The sequence below is a fragment of the Peromyscus eremicus genome, chromosome 20 (assembly GCF_949786415.1).
Source record: "Peromyscus eremicus chromosome 20, PerEre_H2_v1, whole genome shotgun sequence".
NCBI lineage: Eukaryota > Metazoa > Chordata > Mammalia > Rodentia > Cricetidae > Peromyscus > Peromyscus eremicus.
In genome coordinates this window covers 17,754,243-17,761,173 of record NC_081436.1, presented here as the reverse complement: position 1 = coordinate 17,761,173, position 6,931 = coordinate 17,754,243, and the positions used below count along the sequence as shown (strand labels likewise).

The following is a 6,931-nucleotide window of genomic DNA, read 5'->3' as shown; positions in this document are numbered from 1 at the left end:
ATTCTGCCCAGCTCTCTCAATACTCCTCCCAGCTCAACCCACAAGGTTCAGCCCAGGGCTCTGCCCATCTCAGCCACACCTGGCTCAGGGTTCTGCCCAGTTCAGCCCTAGGTTCTGTCCAGCCATGACCTCGCCCACTCCAAAGCCCCGTCCAGTTGTCCCAGGGTACCGCCCAGGTCAGTCTAGGGTTTCCCGGTTTAGGACTTACCTCTCCAGCTTCTCGGTTACCTCTCAGGCTTCGGCCGGTACATTTGTCATCTTGCCTTCGCTGCTCCAGGGCAGAGGGTAGGTTGGGTCCCAGCACGCGTGGAAGGAGCGTGCAGATGCAGGAATGGGTGAGCTAACACATGAATCACACCGGTGACGGGGGAAGGGGCTCCACCCAGGTCTTTCTGTAGCTTGCTCTTAGCATTCCACAAGGGCGAACCCTGCAGGACACTGCCTGTCTCCAGGAGGGCGCACCTGAGTCAGACCTGGCATGCTACTATCCTTGCAAAGACCAGCAGCCACTGTGCTCGCTCGATCCTGGTCAGGATGCAGCTCCACCGAGCCTTGTTGGAACTTGTCATGTAGGGAACTCAGGTGTCCTTCCAGACGCCTTCCCACGGCTGCCACTGCCCATCAGATTGTCACACAGATGAGTCACGGGGGCGGGGTGGGGGGGTGGGGGGGTGGGGAGGGATGTCCCTTGGCCTCTGGCAGGTTGCTGCGTGGCCTGCCGGCCTCAAAGCAGCATCTTCTGCTTTTGCCACATGCCACGCCCTCCCCTGCGAGTTCCCACCTGCTCCCGGGGCCTACTGCCTTTCCTCCCTCCACTTTTCTTCCCGAGCATCTGCTACCTCGCCCTTCCTTCCCTCCTAGTAAGGGACACACCCCTGAGGCGGTGTTCCCCTCCAAACCTACCCACTTCCCCATCCTGCCACCACCCAGCAGCCCAGGACCCACCTAAGCTGGTCACCCCCAACCTGCATTTCAGATCACTTCAATTTGGGATAGTTGCTGCCCTGCACACGATGGCTCCCATCAAGATCAGCAGCGAGCTCCCACCTGCTGTAACCAGCCTCGGATCTCCTTCTGTGTGCTCCTGCTTCTATCCTTGTTAAGCTACTCAGCCCTGCACTTCATGGATCACACAGTCCTTGGAGAACTTGCATTGTGATGCTCAGCCCTGCACAGCCCAAACCCCAAGTCTCCTGTAATGTGGGGAGAAGACTTGGGAGAGTCACAGAAGGCCTGAGCTCCCAGAACACTGGTATTGGGAGACACCAAGAGTGCCTCGTGGGCTGGAGAGATGGCTCAGAGGTTAAGAGCACTGAGTGTTCTTCCAGAGGTCCTGAGTTCAGTTCCCAGCACCCACATGGTGGCTGACAACCATCTGTAATGAGATCTGGCGCCCTTTTCCGCATACATAATAAATAAATAAATCTTTAAAAAAAAAAAAAAAAAAAAAAGAGTGCCTCGTGCCAGGCGGTGGTGGCGCACGCCTTTAATACCAGCACTTGGGAGGCAGAGGCAGGCGGATCTCTGTGAGTTCAAGGCCAGCCTGGTCTATAGAGCGAGATCCAGGAAAGGCGCAAAGCTACACAGAGAAACCCTATCTCGAAAAACAAACAAACAAAAAAACAAACAAACAAAAAAGAAAAGAGTGCCTCGTGCTAGCTCCATCAGACCTGGATCCACCCGGCCTCCTGGGGTTGCAGCTGTCACACATCTAAGACAGAGAATATGCCCCCTAACCCCACCCCAGTGTCCCACTCTGTCATGAGGGCTTCTTGGAGTTCTGAGTGACAGATACTCTAGACTAAGGGTTACCTGGTGATCTCACTTGATGACACAGGCCTAAAGGAAGGTGTAGATAATGGCACCCAGGGACACTTCCAGCTACTCAAGTCATCACCTACTCTGCTCAATACTCAGTCTGACAACACCCAGACCTCAGCCCCCATCACCCCGTCCTAGTCACAGCCAATCCCATAGAGTCTCCTCCAGTCCCCAAAGCAGCCTAGACCAGAGTCTGAGCCAGGAGGGACCTGCTGGGAGTGAACCCGTGTAGTGCTGACTTTTGCTTCTCCCCTTGTCCATTCGGAAGGCTGTTTCTTTTGTTTAGCAGCTGGGCTCATGTTTAATTTTTTTTTTTTGTCTTTTCTTTTTACACTTCTATACCACATGCTGTGAATGCAAATTCTTACAGACACGGAATGATTTTTTTAGAGGTCAAATCAGGATTCTCATGCAAATATACAATAAATCCACCTAAGATTTGATTTCATTCACTAATCAGTAAGGGAACCAAGAAGATGCTGGAACCAGTTCATAGGGGCATTGGAAAGAAGAACAGTGTCTAGGCAACTCTGATGTACATACACATAGAGCCTATCACTTCCCTAGAGGGAGGAAAGGATTGCTGTCATGGATGCTGTCTCCACCACAAAAGAGAATGGGGTTCTGACTATGGGAAAAACTCACTCGCTGCTCTGGCGGAGGTGGCTGGCTGCCTCAGTCTTCCAGAGCTCCACTGTCTGCTGAGCTGCGGGACTGCTTTGCCAATGGTGTAGAGTCAGAACACACCCATGGGACTGGAACATTTCCAGAGAGTCTGCGGGGCAGATGTCAGTGCCCCCAAAGGGAGAGCCAAGCAAGGCTACTTCCAAGTCCATGACATCTTTTCCTCCAGACGTTTACATCGCTGTCTTTCTTCACGAAGAGATTTCAGTGTCAATTGTTATCCTAGCTCAAGTTTTAGTCTTTGAAATTAGACTTTATCATAACTGTATTGGCAACTGGAGTTTTGTCTCTCATCAATCTCCTTCCCGTGGCCTTTGAAAACATCTTACTGGCCAGCAGAGGCGTTTGTGCATATTCTATCACGTAGTCCCTCCCCCATCATCTTTTGATTCTGCTTATACGATCTCCCCAGGGGAGAGTGATCCTACACATATATTCCTCACTATTCCTTCTAATAAACTTCACTACTTAGCCAGGTATTTCTCAATCTTTTGTCAATATTACCTATATATTTCCCTGGTACATTTATGGGTTTCTGGGGTTTTATACCACAGCTTTGCTTCTTCCTACTTCTCCATTCTGATTATTGGACCCACCTCTTCTAGTGACAGCCCAAAGATTTTTTTTTTCAAGATTGCTTTAAATTTCATCTTATTATTTGGTGATACATCCTCTGTGACATGGCTTTCTTTCTTAGTCTAGTGGTTATCAGGTTCATCTTCTGAGGCTAGAGGGCCAGCCATGGACAAGGTGGACACCAGCACCGCTTCTGTGGAACTTACCGTCTGTTCAGACTTTGTTGGCTCATCCCTTCAAACTTCGGTGAACAGTGAGCACCAGCCAACATTGTGGACACCAAATGGTGGGAAGTAAGCCTTGACCTGAGAAACGGTGTCCTCGTGTGAAAGGACTGTATTGATTAATTTTCTATCACAGTGATAACATGCCATGACCAAGGCAACTTATAAAAAGAAAGCATTTAATTGGACTTACAGTTTCAGGGGGTTGGAGTCCATGATGATGGAGCAAAGGCATGGTGGAAACCACAGCAGGAAGCAGAGGGCACACTGGGAATGACCTGAGTCTTTTGAAACCTCAAAACCCACCCTCAGTGACACACCTCCAACAAGGCCACACCTCCTAATCCTTCCCAAACAATTCCACCCACTGAGAATCAAGTGTTCAAACATATGAGCCTATGGGGGCCATTCACACTCAAACCACTGCAAGGACCAAGAAGGTTACTTAGGTCCGGGAATGGCTATTTGCTGGCTCCTCTCGCCATCTCTACACCCTTAGGCTTTGTTGAATGTGAGGTCCCAGCTCTAGCAGGGAGATTCATTTACCAGGAGGTAGGTTACAGTGCACTCATCCGAGGCCTCAGCTACAGCCGTGCAGAGGTGTCTCATGCACTCAATTCCACTAGAGATGACAAGAGATGAGCTTGGAATTTAGATAGTCGTACATGTCATGAAGAAAGCGCATACTCTGATGTGGCAGGGGTGTCTGGTCCACACTGTCTCTTGATCATCGTGGCCTCCTTGTTCTTGTGAAGCAAGAGGCAGAAAAACAAGTCAACACATGGATAGGACGTTGAGCCTGATTCTCAAGAAGAGCTGGGCTTGGGGGCAGGGAAGAGTCAGACTCAGAACCAGGAACTCACGCCAGTGCCTCTTGGTGTTTTCAAGACAGTGAGCAGCCAGTGGCCGTGACCACAGAGAACTCGGAATCCCTGAGACAAAGGACTGGGGCCCCATAGTCCCTACGCGATAAAGGGGCAGGGCCCTGCAGCTCAACCATCAGAATAGGATCTTCCTGGGATAAAGGGACTGGTCCCCACAGCCACTCCCACAGACCCACTGAGCTGCTCATCTAGAATATGTGTGGGAAAAGAAGTGATTAGTGTCCATCACGGCCTCAGGTCTGGTGTCATCGTGATAACTGGAACTGCTGGTCACCACCTCCAAGGTGACACAGTTCCTTCCCAAAGGCACAAGCAGATGACACTGATGAAGAAATGGCCTGCAGTGGACAACTCACGTAGGCCTTTTTAATCCCAACCCAGAGCCAGTCTCACAGTGACTTTGGCTAGCTGAGGACCTGGGCATCTAGACTGTTCCTTCCTTGGGTCTATGGTGGCCATCTCCAGCATCCCGTCCTGGTACCTCTCCAAAGACACTGCAATGCTGGTAGAATCTGCATTACACTTAGACTCATCCAGATGTCAACATCAGTGTATTCTTCAATTTCTCTCTACCTACTTTTTTGAGACAGTGTCTCCTACTGAACCTGCCGCTTACCAGTTTAGCTGAAATAACTGGATAGCAAATCACCGGCATCCTCCTATGTCTACTTCTTCAGGGCTGGGATTACAGGCATGAACCTCCACGCCCCCCCCCCCCGACACTTGTTTGTTTTGTATGTGAATATATGTGTGTAGGTGTGTGCAGAGGTCAGATCCCCTGGAGCTGGAGTTCGAGTCAGCCGTGAGCTGCCAGACAGACATAGGTGTTGGGAAGCAGACTTGGGTTCCCCGGGGGAGCGTCTAACCTCTGGCCCATCTCTCCACCCCCCCATCCCCGGCTTTTTACACGGGTTCTGGGGATCTATGTAGGTCCTCGTACTTGTGTGGCAAACACTTAGTTGACTGAGCCATTTATTCAACTCCTCAAGTTGTTTCTTGCTGGCTATTTGGGCAGAGAGATGAGAAAAATAATCAATATAATGGGTAATTCTCCTGCCTCAGGGACTGACTTAGTAAAGCATCCTCGAGTTGGTTTTCCTTGAACTCTCGTCCCTGACCAAAAGCCCAAAGGCCAATCTCTGTCTCAAGCTCTGCTTTCAAAGAAAGGTGTCTAAGGTGTGTGCCATCCTAGAAAGAAGTGACAGGATATGACCCGGTGAATTTAGAAAACTGTCATCAGTGTTGTGAAAGAATTGTCTGGGCTCTGTATCTGTGCTCTCCAGTGGGATAGCGATCAGCCAGCCACATAGGCGGACATAAGCGTGCTGGTGATTTCCATTAATGTGAAATGAGGGTGGAGGGATGGCTCAGCAGGAAAGCCCTTCAAGCCTGATGACCTGAGATCGATCCCTGGAACCCGTGCCAACAGCTGGATGTCGTGGCACACATCAGTAATCCCAGCATTCCTGTGGTAAGCTGGGAAGCAGAGTCAGAGAGCAAACTGGAAGCTCCGGATGAAGCCAATCAGCCTGGAGTGTAGCAGAGCAGTGGAAAGATAAGACTCTGTCTCGGTCAACTCCCAAACGTGGTCTTCTGACTTCTACACGTGCACTGGGACCCACGAGTACACACATACGCCATCACCATCCTCAATCCCTGCTCCCTCCCTCTCTCTCTCACACACACAAATAAATTTTAGTTAAAAATGAAATGAAATGAGATGAAAAGGCCAGGCAGCGGTGGCGCACACTTTTAATCCCAGCACTCGGGAGGCAGAGCTAAGCAGATCTCTATGAGTTTGAGGCCAGCCTGGGCTACAGAGCGAGATCCAGGACAGGCACCAAAACTACACAGAGAAACCCTGTCTCAAAAAACAAAACAAAACAGAAAACAGACAAACAAAAAGATTAAAAAAAAATTAATTTCCCTGGTCACACATTTCATGGGCTAATAATGGGTACTTTGAGGGCAGCAAAAAGAGCGTTTGGGTCATCACAGAACACTCTTTTGGACCAGGCGCTCTAGACTGTTCAGAACACTACCTGCTGCTTCACGCTAGATTGCAAGTGCTAGAACCATTCTCTGTCCAGTCTGACTCTCTGTCCCTTGCAAGGGGCACAGATGCCAGACAGGAAGTACAGATGATAGGAAGAAGGAAGGGACTCGGGAGACTGGCATCTGGCTGAATGTTAGGTGGCTGCTGGCATTTCCTGAGTACCTGCTGCATACCTGGTGCCATCCCAGACCCTCACCCTGTGCTGCCTACTAACTCCTCACTACCCTATGGCTGTTATCGGAGTCTACAGAGGAGTAAACCCAAGCTGGGTCAGGGTGCGGGTGAGGCAGCATCCTAGGGCTAAGCACAGCCCTCCAGCTACAGCACTGGTTTCTTAGTCTTTCCTACCAAGGGCAGAAGATTGCCTTGAGCACGCCTGTGTGTCCATGCTTCCTGTCCTCTCTCCTGGGTAGGAGAGGCTCCGAGGCCTTGCTGCTATTGCCCCTGGGGCAGCTGAGCCAGAGACCCAGGCCTATGGTGCGGCTGCTAAGGGAAGTGTCATGCCACTGACTCCACACAGGCTCTGCCCATGACGCCAACATCCCGAGTGTCCTGTGAACTGGCCCAGGTGACATAACACCGCTCCTTTGCATGAGATCTGCAGGGTTTCCCCCCTCCCCCCAGGTGCTCACAAGGAGCCAGGATGGAAAGATTGAGTCTCCCGGAGCAGGAGTGTGGGATGGCTT

At 50.8% G+C, this 6,931-nt stretch overlaps 1 long non-coding RNA gene across 1 annotated transcript; it reads right to left on the bottom strand.

Moving 5' to 3' along the window:
* Positions 1-1,754: 1,754 nt before the first annotated feature.
* LOC131896763 (uncharacterized) lies at positions 1,755-4,238 on the bottom strand. The gene is made up of 4 exons (XR_009375511.1): positions 4,169-4,238; positions 3,852-4,051; positions 3,288-3,386; positions 1,755-2,690 (listed from the first exon to the last, which is right to left on the bottom strand). It is a non-coding gene; the product is annotated as an uncharacterized LOC131896763 (long non-coding RNA).
* Positions 4,239-6,931: the final 2,693 nt, after the last annotated feature.